A 16,821-nucleotide genomic window follows, 5' to 3' on the forward strand; every position below is an offset into this window, starting at 1 on the left:
CTGCTTATCTATACATATTCTTGTCTGCTCAAACACATAAGGAGAAGCGTGCCCAGCCAGATGCATCCTGGCTTATCACACCATATCAACCCAGGAGCAATGCAGGTTTTCAATTTATCCATTTCTGAGTACAGTGGAAAGTCAGCAAGACTGCTGTGTGGGGACAAAGAAATCAGTGGCGCAGGCTGTATGCTAGAATCCTCAAGGAAGGTGGAAGGGTGGGAAGGTGTGGGGATCGAGGCGTTCATGACTAATGGGTGTGGGCAGCCCCATCGAGCATATTATGTCTATAATTAGGTTAGCTCTCTTCGGTGTATAAGCTTATTTGTTATTTCCCTAGAACTTTCTCTCTTGCTCTCTATCCCGATTGACCATCCATCCATCCATCCACCCACCCACCCACCCATCCATCCATCCATCCATCCACCCACCCACCCACCCACCCACGCACGCACCCATCCATCCATCCATCCATCCATCCATCCATCCATCCATCCATCCATCCATCTTGCCCCTTTCATTCAAGGTTCCATTTGATGCTACTTACTGTCTGTGTTACATTATTCACGTGCTGGGGTACATATGCCATGGTGTTCATGGAGAAGTCAAGGGCAACTTGCAGAAGTCAATTCTCTTCCTCAACCTGAGCTGAAGCTCTGGGGTTCTAGGGATCTAACCTAAGTCATCAAGCTTGGTGGCAAAGTGCTTTAACAAAACGACTGAGATAATTAACTGTCTAGAATGCTCCTTTCTAGGGGATGTCCCATTCCTGTTGTGTGCCCTCAACCTTTGAACTTTTTTCCAGTGTCTTCTTACATGGCATTTACAATTTCTTTTCTTACACAATCTGACTCAACTAGTTGATTAACTGTTTGAGAACAGGACACAATTTCTTCTGCAGCTCCATTTCTATGTGTGTAGAAATATGTCAGTCTGACTGTATATATGTATGTCTGTATGTAGGAATATGTCTGTAGAAATATTCATGTAGAAATGATGTCTGTCCCATTACAAGCACTCAAACAAAATTATAGTCAGTAAGAAAGAGTTAACCAGAGATAGCAGAAGAATTGATGGCGATGATTAAAAATCCATGAATGGGTCAAAAGCTTTATTTTATAGTTATAGTTTTATAGTAAGATTTTAAAACAGAAATCAGAATGTTATTTTTGTTTAGATGTAAAATGTTCTCCAGAGGATCATGTATACGTGGTCCCAGCTGGGGGTGCTGATTTGGAAATTTCTGGAATCTTTAGGAAGTAGAGTCTCACTGAAGGAAGTAGGTGATTAGAGGCAGGCCTTGAGGTTTTATAGCTAGGCCCCATTTCCTGTTTGATATTTCTTGACAAAAGAAGCAATGTGTTGTGCACAGTACCCTCCCCTCCTTCTCATATTCCAGATGCCTTTTGGGCCAAAATGGATGTATCCCTTCAAACTGTAAACCATCTCAACTCTGCTTTACTTAAGTTGAGTCTTATCAAGTGTTTGATATAGTAAAATCTATCAATCTATCAATCTATCAATCTATCTATCTATCTATCATTGATCTATCTATCTATCTATCTATCTATCTATCTATCTACCTATCAATCATCTATTTATCTATCATTGATCTATCTATCTATGTATCATCTATCATCTATCTGGTGTGTATTAGATTGTCTTCAATAATAAAATCTTCTATACCGAGTATCTTAGATAGGAGACATTTGTTATGGAAGTTCTAGAGACTGGGAAACCCAAGAGTGTGGTGGCACAGGTGTGCTTCCTCCTAAGAGCCTTCCTCATGGTTTCAAAGCCTCAGAGGATGGGGAGGAGCAGCAGCCAGCTCTGAGGGGGTCGTTTCTAATAAGACATCAGTTGTAACATTACACTCTCATCTCCTGTCCTCATTAACCCCATTACCTCCCAAAAATGCCGTTTCAAAAACCCATGACATTGATGATAAAGATTAGAGCTTCAGCGGAACTCTGGATATCGACAACATTAAGTCCAGAATGCAGACTTTGGTGAAGCTGTTTGATGCAATCAAATGATGGCAGGAAGCAGGCTGGATATTTTTAAGAAAGAAATTCTTCAAAAATAAATAAGGGATTCAAAATATTTATATTAAAATGATTTTGTAATTTCACTTCTGGGAATATAACCACAGCAAATGGTCCTAGGAATGGTTATATATGCAAATATGATCCATTGTAGTCTTGTTTATAATCTTGAGAAACAGGAAATGACTTGAGCAGTAGAGGAATGATTAAATAACTGACAATATAGTATAATAAAATGCTATATTATGCAACCATTAAAATGAGAGATTTGAGGCTTATTTTGAAGCATAAAATATTTATTATATAAGTTTTGCTTAAACAATAAAATGCACCTTTACTATGGTTTAAATTATATAAATTGTCTTTGGGTAAGGTCTGAATAGGAATAAATGAAAATTGCTATATTTATTGGAATAGTTGGACTTTGTTCAGTTCTTAACTTCTTTTGCATAAAGCTACTTTTATGCTTTAATATATGGCTTTAACATAATTTTAAAAGAAAGAATTTGAGTGAGTAAGGTAGAAGGAACCAAATCACAAGGCTGGTCAATTCTTACTACAAAGCGCCTCTCAGGATGGGTTTGTTTTAGATCATCTTGACTAATAGTTCCTGAGTTCCATGTTCTTTCTGCCTGGGAACCTCAAGATTGAATTGAAAAGTTCAAGTATCTGGATATTTGCATTAGTTTGTTTTAATTCTAGACTTTTAGTTGGCTGCCACCAGTTGACTATCGCACTGTGAAACAACTGTTTGTCTAAATTCCAGGTGCTGCAAGGTCATAACTGCAGTTATTTCAGGACCAACTGTGGGTAAGCTCCTAGACCCAGGACAATCAATTATTTTTGCTCAAAAAAAGTATTTCTGAACACTAACAGATCTTGAAAATCTTCACTCAAGGAAAGAACACAGAGACACATTATGAATATTCTTTTGCATATACACCAACCTGGCCAAGAGCCCAAGAGAACTGAGGTAGTGGAAAGGCCTCAGATCTCTGGGATATCACTGTGAGCAAGCTAAAAAAAAATCTTTCTGGGTCTACTTTTTTCATCTAAAGAATTTGGAGACTAATAACTATCTTGTAAGAATGTTACCTGTTTGTCTCATGTAGCTGAGGCTGGTCTTGAACTCCTGATCTTCGGATTGGGATTGCAGGTATGCAGCAGTGCTCCTGACTTCCATATGTGATTTTTAGGAGCCCTAATGAGCAGTGCTTGTGAATATGAATCTATCTGCCCATTACACTTGTTCTTATGCAAGTCAACACATAGTTGACACGCACTTATCACCTTTTAGACTCATTAGGCTGTGTGTCAGTGGTTCAGGGCTTATAGACCCTGACCGCTTCTCATAGATTGCTTTGCATTCAGAACAAACTTCCTTTCTTCATTTAAGAAGGCATGCAGATGATATAGAGTCACTTGGACTCTTTTAGAGAGATACGGTAGCTGCATCATGGATAGATGACCATAAGGTCTATGAGGGAAGAATCCAGATGTTGTACCCTTTCATCCAGTGGATAGTTCACAGGAGACAACCCTGAACCCTGCAAATGAGGCAACAGTAACATTTACAGGAACACAATGTACAATTAGCAGATCTAGACAGTTGGACCCATGCACCATTGACCTTGTTTATTCTCATTCTGGGATTGTTTTCTCTAGCAATGACTATTTGTAGTCTGAAGAACTTCATCCATAAAGAGATGGACCGGAAGAGTTCTTTGTACATCCTCGGGTCTCCATTCTATGTAAATGAAAGGGATCGTTTTTATTGACAGGTAATCATGAAAAGGTGTAAAGGCAGACTGGGGAACTCTGGGCTTCTTCCTCTGCCACAGATCCCCACGAGTGATGTGGGCAAATGTCTGAAGTTCCATGAGTCTCTTGAACTTTGTGTTTTAACAGCTGCCCCAAACTCCTGTTCATGGGGCTCGGGAATGTCTCCGTGTGTTCGCTGTGCTACTGTTTACTCCCTGTGATTCATTCTCTGTTATGATTTCCAAAAGTAATAGTGAAAACTCTGCTTTTCATTCATACAATTAGAGTTATAAAATAAAAGCTCATAACAACTCAGAAATTCCTCCTTACTCACTCATCCTCTCTACTCATAGGCCAGAAATAAAGACTAATTGTATTAATTCGAGGGTTGTGGAGAAGACAGAAAGCCCTTGCTTACAGCTCTTTGACACATTTCCCACTCACCATGTTTCTGTGGTCATGACTGGCCAGGACAGTCCACATAGTTAGTGCCTCCCTGAAGGGAATAGGAACTGGGCCAAAGTTTCTGTTGTCCCTTCTCCCAACAGTACCAGTGTTTAAAGCTTAGTCTTGTGTAGTCAGGCTCTTGTCTTCTGGTACATAATCATTGTCCCAGAGTTGTTTGGAAGATAGACAGTCCATGGGGAAAGTATTTTAGAATGTATGTAAATCGTATCATTTTCACGTATACATATACACACACTCACATACAAACACACTCATACACCCTCTCTCTCTCCTTCCCCATCTCCCCTCCTCGCTCTTTCTCATAGACACACACAGAGACACACACAGAGATACACACACAAACACAGAGATACACACATGTACACATACCTGAATTTCTTAAATATATTTTTTAGGAAAGTTTTGCATATTTAATTCCTCCTTTGAACCTTTTCACACACACATGTACACACACTCACATACAAACACACTCATATACCTCTCTCTTTTATACACACACACACACACACACACACACCTGAATTACTTAAATATACTTTCTAGGAAAGTTATGCATATTTTATTCCTCCTTGAACCCTCTAGGATCTCTCTCTGGGAACCACCTGAAGAATTCTGTAGAGCAGGTAACTCATGTCTTAGAGCTCAGGGGAGCACTCTCATGGTTGAAGAATGCCAGGCCAGTGAAAAAAAACCTTCCAGGTGGCAGCATTTCTTCATATCTACCTAGAACTATGCTAATCCTTATTCCTGCTGCTTCTGTTGGTTTCCTTGCTGGAAATTCCAACCAGTGGTGTATTCAAACTGTGATGCTTCCCAAATCCCTATCAGACACAGGGATGGGTTGGTGCCACACTCTGTGTAGCTTCTCAGTGACACTAATTCCTGTTAATTTTTCTTCCCTCCAGACTGCTTTGACATTTAGTTGATTTCCTATAATTTAGCACTTAATCATCACAATAGGAATTTCACACACACACACACACACACACACACACACACACACACACACACACCTTGTGAATATTCTAGGAGGTATCATTTCCAAAGCAGAATTCAGTTTCTTGTTTTTATAGATAGAAAAGTCAGTCAACCAAAGGTCATTAGTACAAATAGCTCAAGACTGGTTTATTTCTTCATATCAAAATCCAAATGTGTCTACCACCATGTGGTCTAAAAACATCTCAACATTGTGTATCTAAAGATGAACTGCTCCCTCCCTACCTACCCTGACTGCCCAGGGCCTGTCACTCTCAGTCTCTCAGCTCAGGAAATAAGAACTTAATTCTCACAAAATCCCCTGAGGATGGGCTTCTCTTTCTCAAATCTATGAGACCCACTTGTAAAAGCTACAGTTCAGCTTTCAATCACATACAACATGCAACCCTTTCCAGGGACCCAGCACCACCTTCTTCCTGCAGATTGCAGCAACAGCCTCTGGACCAGACTGCTGGGTGTAACCCTTTGTCCTCTGTCTCAGTCACAGCAGGATCTCCACTGGTTCTTGGAATGACATTTCCCATGAGTCAGGTCATTGAGCTCAGGTCACAGAACTCTGCTCTTCAGAGGTCTTTGTTGATTCCCTATTTCAGAACTGATGTTTTTAAAGCAGCTGAGGCCTCAAAGAAAAACCTGTGGTTTGTTACCTTCCCAGTGTAGCCTCTCTTTCCCCTCAATACTCTGGCCATGCTAATGCCTTTATGGCTCAGCAAGAATCCTGCTGTTACCTGAGGGTTTGTCTTTGCTGGTCCTTTTGTGTGGAAAGCTTCACGCAGGTCAGGTTGTATTGCCACTATGCCTCTCACCTCTGGATTTTGTTCTCATATTAATAGCAGTCACTAAAATAAGCTACTTACCCAGGTGGCCATTTGTTTCCAATCATGCCCCCTTTCTCTACTTGTCTCTCCAGCTCTGATTACCATGGGACATACAATATAAATTTATGTAAACTATTCGGTTTCTGCCTGTGTCCACCCATTAGAATGTGTCCCTTGTGTAGACTCAGAGTAGAAGAGGGCCTGAAGAACAAGTACTATCAATAATTCCTAAGTGAATAGTTGAAAAGATAAAGTGACTGGATTGGGTATGGTTGGTAATGGCCAGACCTGTGTCCTTTTTACTCTAGCAAGAAGTTGTACAGAGTTTGTTTTGCTTTGTTTTATTAAATTAATTTATTCTCTCATATATTATATCCTGACTACAGTTAGTTTCACCTCTCTCCTCTCCTCACAGTCTTTCTCTCCCAATTCCTCTCTCCCCATCCACTCCTCGATTTCCTTTCAGAAAAGGGCAGGCCTCCCAGAGATATCATCTAAACATGGCATATCAAGTTTCAATAAGACTAAACCCATCCTCTTATATTAAGGCTGGATGAGGCAACCCAGTTGGAGGACTAAGGTCCCAAAAGCAGGCAGAAGAGTCAGAGATGGCCCCTGCTCACTCTGTGAGGAATCCCATAAAACACCAAGCTATACAACTCTAAGATATATGCAGAGGGCCTAGGTAAGACCCATGCACACTCCCTGATTATTGGTTCAGTCCCTATGAGTTCAGGTTTGTTGATTCTAGGGGTTTTCTTGTGTCCTTGACTCTTCAGTCTCCTACAGTCCTTCCTCCCTTCTTTCACAAGATTCCCCAAGCTCTGCATAATGGTTAGGTGTGAGTCTCAGCATCTGCTTCCATTAGTTGCTGGATGGAGCCTCTTTCATGCTGATTATGCTACGCTCCAGTCTGCAAGTGCAGCAGAGTATCATTAGGTATCATTAACTTTTTTCTTTCCATTCATGTTTGGTTCTACTGTGGATCTGTAGGTTATCCAGCCTCTGACTCCTGTCCCTCCAGGCAGTCTCAGGTGTGGGCTCCCTCTCATGTCAAGGGTCTCAAGCTGGAACATTCATTGGCTAGCCACTCCTATAATTTCTGTGCTAATTTTACCCCAGTGCATCATGCTGAAAGGACAAGTTGTAGGGTAAAGATTTTGTGGCTAAATTGGTGTCCCAATCCCTCTACTGGAAGTCTTGCCTAGTTACAAAAGATGACATGTTCAGGCTCCATATTCCCCATTACTAGAATTCTTCGGATCACCCTATTAGATTCCTGGGAGTTTCCATTGCACTAGGTTTCTATCTTAGCAAAATTACCATTTAATTCCAGTACTCTCTTCTAGTAATTTCTCCTTCTATCCTCCCCTCACCTGATCCCCCCTGTTTCAGTCCCTACCAGGGCTGAGTCCCCCCATAATATCTATTCTATTTTCCTTTCCCAGGGAGATAGATCCATGCATTCTCCCTTGAGCCATCCTTGTTATTTAGCCTTTATGGGACTGTTACCTATAGCATGACAATCTTTTACTTTATAGTTAATATCCACTTATAGGTAAATAGATACCATTTTTATCTTTCTGGGTCTGGGTTACTTCACTCCGGATGACTTTGTTTACTAATCTATCTATTTGCCTGCAAATTCATGATGTCATTGTTTTTAACAGCTGAGTAACAGGTCCATTCTGTAAATGCGCCACATTTTCTTTATCCATTCTTCAGTTCTTTCTAGTTTCTGGCTATTAGAAATAAAGCTGCGATGATGAACATAGTTGAGCAAGTGTCTTTGTGGTAGATGGAGTATCTTTTGGGCATATGTCCAGGAGTGGTATAGGTGTTTCTTGAGGTAGATCAGTTCCCATTTTTCTGAGAAACTATCACATTGATATCCAAAGTGGCTGTACAAATTTTTACTCCCACCAGCAATGGAGGAGTATTCTTGCTCCACATTCTTGCCTTCATGAGCTGTCTGTCAGTAATGTCTTTGATCTTAGTCATTCTGACAGGTGTAAGATGGAGTCTCAGAATCATTTTAATTTGCATTTCCCTGATGACTAAAGATGTTGAACATTTCTTCAAGTGCTTCTTGTCCATTTGAGAGTCCTCTGTTGAGAAATCTGTTTAGGTCTGTACCCCATCTTTTCATTAGATTATTTGATTTGTTGATGTTTAGTTTTTTGAGTTCTTTCTATATTTTGGAAGTTAGCCCTCTGTCATGTTTAGAGTTGGTGAAGAGCTTTTCCCATCTGATAGGCTGCTGTTTTGTCCTATTGATAGTATCTTTTGTTTTATAGAAGGTTTTTAGTTTCATGGGATCTCATTTATTAATTGTTGATCTTAGTGCCTGAGCTATTGGTATCCTGTTCAGGAAGTTGTCTCCTGTGTTAATGCTATTCCTCACTTTTGAGTTCTAGGTTATTTCCCACTTTCTTTTCTCTTTTCTTTTCTTTTCTTTTCTTTTCTTTTCTTTTCTTTTCTTTTCTTTTCTCTCCTCTCCTCTCCTCTCCTCTCCTCTCCTCTCCTCTCCTCTCCTCTCCTCTCCTCTCCTCTCCTCTCCTCTCCTCTCCTCTCCTCTCTTTTCCTTTCCTTTCTTTTTTTTTCTTTTTTTAAACAGGGGAGAGCACAAACGCAGTCCCCCACTACCAGAAATTATGCATTCGAGTTTCCCCGCATTTGGGGAAATCTCAGGGGTCAGCACATCCGGAGTGCAATGGATAAGCCTCACCCTGGGAAAACCACCTTCCATCATCATGGTATCTCCCCTGCCAGGTAAGTATTATTTCCCACTTTCTAAGTAGTTAACTTTGATACAAAGTTTTTGAGACATTTCAAAGCTATACTTGCTTTTTTTTTTTTTTTCTTATTGTGATGGTTGTTTGTTGAAGGGTGTGTAATACCTTGAATTGGTTACTTCAAAAATCAAATTTATGACCCTACTACTTCAGCCTTCAGAGTAGCTGAGATTACAGGTATACACCACCACACTACCCAGTCTTCCCTCAATTTGAAAATTTCTTTGAGACTCCTTCTCTGATGTGGTTATGAAGAGATCTAGCACTAACACACAGTTGTTCACTTACTTCTTTCTCTTTGTTTCTGTGTGGTCCAGTGAGGACAGTCTGTTGCAGGATATTTGATCACACTGGGACCCCTGAGATTGTGGTATTTATTGGAAGAAACTGTTTTTGGTTATGGTGTAGTTCAGCTTTAACACATACCTTTGATCCAAGAACTTTCTACTTGAATATTGTAAACAGAATTAAATAAAGACTACCATCGGTCAAGAGATGGAGCAAGCAACTGGATGACAGGAAGAGAACATAGGATTATTAAAGAAAAAACAGAGAGAGTAAGAGGGAGCCAGAAGGACAGACAGAGAGAAGTAGTACAGGAAGAAGAAGGGAGAGATATTCAGTTCCAATGAGGTTGTTTGAGATGGTGTAAGAGCGTGAGAGAGGAGATTTCTCATAGGATGGGGGCTGAGGAGAAAGATCAGCCCTCTCTGAGCTAGCAGGCTTTCACCCCGGCATCTTTATTGGTAGAACCAAACGAATGAGAGTTTGGGATCCTAATGGTGATGGTGACTCCTTTTATGCATATTCAATTGTTGTCTTACATAGTTGATTTATATACATGTTTTAGGAAGCTTCATATTTCTCCACCAAGCTCTGAAAGGGAATACTCCCTGTTTTGTACATTTCTTCTGGGACCCTTTCTCTCTCACTTTTTCCCTCCCTTTTGGTCATATGTTACCTATTCCTGCCAAGCTTTCAAGTATCTTCCCTTGTTGAATTATCTGTGTTTTCTCTGGCATTCTGAAAAAAGATAAAATTTTATTTTGCTCTTTTAAGTGCAAAGAAGCATCTTGCTAAATTTTAAGCTGAGAAGATTTTCCTGTATAGTCCCAGCAAATGTCTCCCTGTTGGCTGGAGCTGCAGAACATTACTTTAGACTAAACTTGACTCCAGTGCTGTGGAATAAAAATAGTGATATAAAAGTTTAACAGTAATCATGTTACTGCCTAGATTGCAGGCTGAGTGTGTAAATATGTCTGTCTGCTTATATATGGTTCTGGGTACATCATCAGGTCTTAAACACTTGTGTCATTCATGTACTTGTTGGGTTCGGTCCTCACTCATTCAGTGGGTACTTGTGCACTCATGATATAACAGGTCATTTTGTATACATAGAATCAGCACTCAAAGCCATAGGTTTCAGTTCCTGCTGTCACAGGCTTTGTGTTCCAGTGATGAAGGCTGACTGTGGGCAAACAGAAAAGAGAAGATATAAGAGCTCAAGTGGAGATCAGTGATAGGGAGAAAACCGAATCTAGTCGAAGAGATGAGGGTGTTGAGAGAGGAGGAGAGGTGAAACATCACTGAGTATTTAAAGAGCTTACTGTGAACTGGAAGATGGACCTGTGGAGATGCTGGGGAAAGCAGTGGAGCTCTCTGGGAAATCCCAGGCAGATGAAGAAAGTAGCACAGACATGGTTAACTAGGGACTTGGTTGATGATTTTACTCAGAAAAAAAATCCAGACTAGCATGGAATAAAATAAGATGGATATGATTATATACAAGGTCATATAGGTCATGGATGAAATGGCCTTGAGGACCGTTAAGGAAAACTTGGCAAAGAGGCCACCCACTGAGCTTCTAAAAGACTGAACAAGCTGACATTTTACTGAAATACTTTTTCAGGAGGAAAAAGAGGCAGGAAATCACTTAATCAGTTACTAAACAATTGCAACAATCCCAGGAAAGAATAATGTAGCTTCCTCGAAGGTAGTAGCAACAGAGGTGACGAGGAGGATTCTGAATATGTGTAGAGATAGAAAGAACAGTGTTAGAAGTGATGCCTCCACTTGGGCTTTGGTTAGAAGTGATTAGGGATTCTTAGATGATTGTGTCATCTCAAGAACTATCAATCATGAGAGGCCATCTAAGTGTGATCTAAGTGTGAGCTAAGAGGCTCTGCAGGAGACAAGCGGAGAGGAACAGACTGGCAAGCTCAGGGACAGTTCATTCAGGCCACTTGTGCTGCAATGGGTGCAGGTAAGTGGTTGGGAATGCTTTCCTGACACATTCTGGTGTCTTCCTTGAGAAGAGACCAAGGTCATCTGTCAAAGACAAGTGGGGAGGAGAAAATGGAAATCAGAAAAGAAAACAAAGAATGCAGTGGCTACCTAGAAAAGAAGAGGGAAAAAAAAACACTTTGGCAAAAAATTGTGTTGAGAACTTAGTTAAGGTCATGAATATATTTAGCAAAATTTGGTGCTTTTCTCCAGACACATTTAAATGCTTGCATGGACTTCTGCTGGGTGATTCTGGTGGAGAGAAAAGAGCACAGAGACTATGTGCAGGGGGCTGATGATAATTGTTCATCATGGAACTTAAGCCCATGCTAAGAAAATAATTCCACAAGACAGTAAAAGATACTGAAGTTCGTGGACTCAATAGACTTTCAAGTGTAGTTCATCAAGTTTTGAGGGATGGATTGGTGAAGCTACGGCAATTTAGAATGATTTGGAAAGACAGGAGGGTGCTGTTGGACTATAGAATGTTTTAAATTTACATGAAGGAAGAGATGTAGCTGTTGACCTTGGGGTGGGAAGACTGGCACACTGAGAAGAGCAAATCACGAAATTAAGAGTATATGGAAAACACTGTTCCCTGCATGCTGAAATCAAGAATTGTGACAGGTTGTATTGGAGAGGACATCATGAAGGGGCTGGGGAAATGGCCAGTCACTAAAGTGTCAACCTTACAAGCATGGGAACCTGAGTTTGATACCTAGCAACTGTGTCTGGAGCTGAAGTAGTTGCATATACCTACAATTCCAGTGCTGAGGAAGTAGAGACAGGAGAATTCCTAGAGCTCACTGGTCAAACAGTCTAGATAAATTAGTTTTAAAAATATGGTTGCATGTGACTGAGGAAGACACTTGGTATTGGCCTCCAGTTTTCACAGGCAAGTCTACACACACACACACACACACACGAAAGAGCAGAGTTTTAAAAGGGCTAAAAATCAAACAACCTGGAAACATAATTCATCATTTTGATATCTGTAGAGGACAGTATGAGAGAACTTGATTTAATGGGATGAACTTGAAAGTTTGGAATGGAAAGGAAAGAATCAGCAGCATAAGGGTTAAAGGTGTGGGAGGGACAATAAGCACTGTCTATAGACAGTGTCGCCTGGGGTATGGGGATCTCAAGTTTTCTAGAATTTTCTGAGTTAATCTATTACAGAGTAGGCAGCCTTTCCAGAAAAAGCCAGTATCAATCAAAAAAAAAAAAAAAAAAAAAAAAAAAAATTTAAAGGAAGTTTGGGTAAATATGGTTCTTTATTGATGAAAATTCTATCAAGGGCCAAAGAATCTTTATTTAAATCATAGTGTTCAACATGCCACAAATATATGTAAGCTTGTAATAGTACAGGATTCCAGATTGTCAAATTTCCTGGTCATTATTTTGACAGTTCTGGGCCCTTATAGTATGAAGAAAACTCTAAACAATACACTCACATCTGTATACTTCTTTGGCTTTTCAATCTACAGGCATGATCAGACTTTCCCCCAGAGTATCAAAGCACCAGGAACTGCATTCTCCCCCTGGACTGGAGCCTCAAACTAAGATGGAAAACAATCAACTTTCAATTTTCTGTGCTCGTTTGCTTTCTGCCCAGAATACACGGCAGAGGCAGTTGAGCAAACCTTTGGGTTAAGTTTTCAAGGATGCCTTTCCATTTCGCCTGCACAGGGTTTGGGAGCCAGTTGCTCCTGGGGACTTGGAGCTTGTTTTTTTTATTATTTAAATGTGGGTGTCTTCAGAGCAAAATAATCTCAAATATTCAACCTAAGCCCCCAACCCACACTATTTGCTAAATGAAGCCAAGCATCATAAAAGCCTTAATGGTGTGGATTTATCGTTTAATTGTTGTTTTGAGATCACAACAAATCATTAAAATCATTAACTGTTCTAGCTAAATTAGAGCTCCCCCTTCTCACAGTGCCTGGCCTGTGTGGCTCTCCCCATAACAGCCCCACCTCTGTTCAGGCTCCTCAGTCTTTGCCTGTGTAAGATGAACTGGTTTAATACACTCAAGTCACAGTGCTAAGCGGCTTTGTTTTCTCTCTCCAGTGTTTGTTCCTCCCTCTACCCCAGGGCTATTTGCCTAAGATATGTGGGCAGCAGATAGATAAGCTAAGAGGTTTGGGTCAGTGCTGACTCTGGGAGCCTGCACTGCAAATTTCACGAGTCCAGGGAGTTTGGGCTTTCCCAGTGCTCCTGTGTAAGCAGAAACCCTCACACATGGTACATCCAGCAAAGGTAAGAGTGTGTGTCAGCAGATATCTCTCTGAATGAAGCCCAGTAGAGTTTGGATGCATTGTGTGTCTCTCTAGCCATCTCCTATGCCTGTTCAGCCCAATAAACTATAGGTAAGAAGGCATGTCTTCCCTTTTTGGCCTGACAGTGTGGAGGAATGAAGGAAGAACGTACATTTTATGAACCCTGAGACACAGATAAGGCCATGTGTAAAGGAAAACGTTATGTCTATTTTTCTGGAAATAGGATAACACAAGACTTGAACTTATTTATCTCTGGATAGGAAAAAAGACAGATGTATATATACTATGGAGCCAAGATCTGGTTCCGTGGGTTCAGTGCTCAGGAAAGATGCTGAGTTGTGGTTAAACTTGTGTGGAAGAGATGATATGGGCTAGCTTGACTGTCACAGATGCACTCAGTTACTAGACTCACACTTGGTTCCGAGATTTTTAGACACCAGAATACGGCCAATTAATATTGGTTGTACTAAAGATTATATATAGAAATATCCTCTTGAGGTCTATGTTTAAAACCACTTTATAAAGGTAATTTCTGTTTGGTTAACAGTTTGGCCCTGGTAGTTGACACCATAGGCCGGCCCCTTGCAAAGCTATCTGGTAAAAGTGTGCCCAATTCAATAGTTGGAATTCAGGTGCCAGAGTTATACATCAGTGTGTGATTTATTCTCTGTCATGGCAATAGGTTGTGAATTCTTTGTGCTGGGAAGATGTTTTGCCCTTCTGGCTATCTGGATGGACCTTGGTGTGGGTCTCTGTTCCGGAGGGTGTCCCACAAAGATCTCCAGCCTGGTCCGGTGTGGGTGCAGGGGAGTGGGGGCCCTGGGCCAAGGGGACAGAGTGCGAACAGGGAGGGGGAATTGCTTTCACTGCCCTGCAGCCTCCACCTGCGCATCTCCGCTGTAGCTACCCAGTTACTCCCAGGTGCTGCACCCGTCTCTGTGCGGCGTCCCACGCCTTGGCTTTCAGGCCTAGTCACTCCCAGAGAGGACTATTCAGGCTGTGGTTGATAAGAACAGAGAAACAGAAAAGCTGATTGAAAAACAATCAAACAAACAAACAAAAAGCTAAGCTCAAACCTGGCCAAATGGGTTGCTGAGAAACTCAAGGGTCACTTCCATGTGTGAGCTGTCTCCCCACTTTTCCATTCGGTTTGCGGAACTGGTAGGTGGGCTTACTGAAGCTCTCTTATGTTTTAATTACATTCGGATTGCAAGAACACGCTTGTGAAAGTCCATTTATCTCCAAATAGGAGAACATCATCTAAGCTCTATCTCTGCGACTAGAAAATTAGTCTTTTATCAGAGCTAATTCAAGGGCCAGATGAAGGACAGTGGAATATAAAGTAGATGACCTTTTGTAGAGAAAGTCAGGAAAGGAGCTCTGGGCTCTGGATAGAAGGCTTCTATTCCTTCTCCACACACCCACACTGGTGCATACCGGAGAGAAACTCTCCTCACATTACAGGGCTTTGTGCTTACCAGCAGAGAAGGTTTGGGCACTGCACCAACACTGGAGGTCAGTCTATAGACTACCTGATAGCTCAGGCTTCAGAAGTCTCTCTTGTGGGCAAGTACCACACAGTGATACTCTCTTCTGATGGTCTTGTCTATGCCTTTATAAGAGAGGCCATGGAGTGATGAGGCATAACCAGCTTCAGGGTGTGGCTTGCCAAGTCTCCTTTCCTTGTCATTCCTGCCTTGATCTCCATCATTCTCTAAGTCACTCTGAGCCATCTCTGTTGCCTTTACCTCTGAGCTGTAACTCTGAGGGAGTCACAAGCTGGTAGACTTTGTTTCACAACCCTGTTATCTACATCCAAGCTCTTACTACAACAGTAGGGACCCCAGTGGGTGCTGTCTGACCTTGTTGTAGGTCCTCTAGGAAGACTAGGATTAGTGTCCTGCCTTCCTCTATCCCCACCCCTGACCCACATCCCCACTGTTCTTTCCACAAAACCCAAGAAGCAACATGAAGAAAAATAGAGGAACAAAGGCAAAAATTTATTCACTAATACATATGCAAACTACTATTTGGATCTTAGCATTTCTGTAAGATGATACGACTTACATTTTATAATCAGGAAATAGGAATCTGAAGTGGTAAAAGGTTAAGTGACTTGTATAAGATTAGAGTCTAGAGTTTGAATGGTGATGCCAAGGTGTGTTCGCTCTGCAGAACTTCAACAGCACAGCTGTGGCCTGGATTACTAGTACTATGTGAAGATCAACACCAGGGTTGGTGCGATCCACAGCCACTAAGTACTTCCTGTTGCTGATATAAATCATCTTAATGGAGAGAGAGTTTATTTTAGCTCACAATTCCACTTACAGTCCATTGTGGCAGGGAAGTCAAGGCAGGAACTTGAAGAGGCTACTCACATGTTCAGTCAAAAGCAGAGAAAGAGAGGCACGAGGGTCTAAGCTAGCAGGAAAATGAGGCCTCTGACTGAAGAAGAGACCTGGGTAATGTTTGAGAAGATTGTGAAATACACTGGAGAGAATCTACAACTCCTGGTGGACAGACCCGATGGCACCTACTGTTTCTGGCTGCACAACGACTGAGTGTACTATGTGAGTGAGATGATTCTGAAGCTGGCTGCCAACATCTTCGGAGATAAGCTAGTGTCATTGGGGACATGTTTTGGAAGGTTACTAAGATCTGCAAGTTCCTGTTGCACATTACAGCTCTGGATTACCTTGTGTCCCATGCCAAGTATAAAGTATGGATAAAGCCTAGAGCAGAGCAGTCCTTCTTGTATGGAAACCATGTGTTGAAATACGGTCTGGGTCCAATTACTGAGAACACGTCTCAGTACCAGGAAGTAGCGGTTTATTCCATGGTAGACATTCCTTTGGGTTTTGAGGTGGCAGCAAAATCTACCCAAGGCTGCAGAAAAGTGGACCCCATGGCAATTGTGGTGTTCCATCAAGCAGACATTGGGGAGTACGCACACCATGAAGAGACACTGACTTAGGATGGTCATCCCAAGAACATTCTGCTGTGTGCGAGGACTTAGCTTTGTTTCCTGTGTGCAGGCCATCATGTTAAATCTGGATGCCACTGAGATCCTTATCAACAGAAATAGCTCAAAAATAGGGTTTCTGGCCCTCTAGAGGCAAAAGCGGGTGGGCCACAAGTATAAGGCCAGCTCGGGCTACTTGGCAAGTTCAAGACTAGCCTGGGCTACATAGTGAGACTTGTCTCAAAAAACAAATCAGAACCTGTGAGTATTTGAGTAAATAGTGTTTCTATTTTGTGTGTGTGTGTGTGTGTGTGTGTGTGTGTGCGTGCAAGAGAGAGAGAGAGAGAGAGAGAGAGAGAGAGAGAGAGAGAGAGAGAGAGAGAAAGTAAAGAAACAATGTATACATGCAAGCTT

General features: G+C 41.5%; 1 non-coding gene and 1 pseudogene across 1 annotated transcript; one reads left to right on the plus strand and one right to left on the minus strand.

The window, feature by feature from the left end:
* Window positions 1–8,702: 8,702 nt before the first annotated feature.
* LOC117716656 (U1 spliceosomal RNA) lies at window positions 8,703–8,868 on the minus strand. The gene has a single exon (XR_004607771.1). It is a non-coding gene; the product is annotated as a U1 spliceosomal RNA (small nuclear RNA).
* Window positions 8,869–15,877: 7,009 nt separating this feature from the next.
* LOC117716629 (60S ribosome subunit biogenesis protein NIP7 homolog pseudogene) lies at window positions 15,878–16,419 on the plus strand (annotated as a pseudogene).
* Window positions 16,420–16,821: the final 402 nt, after the last annotated feature.

The sequence above is a fragment of the Arvicanthis niloticus genome, chromosome 10, assembly GCF_011762505.2.
Source record: "Arvicanthis niloticus isolate mArvNil1 chromosome 10, mArvNil1.pat.X, whole genome shotgun sequence".
Taxonomy (NCBI): domain Eukaryota; kingdom Metazoa; phylum Chordata; class Mammalia; order Rodentia; family Muridae; genus Arvicanthis; species Arvicanthis niloticus.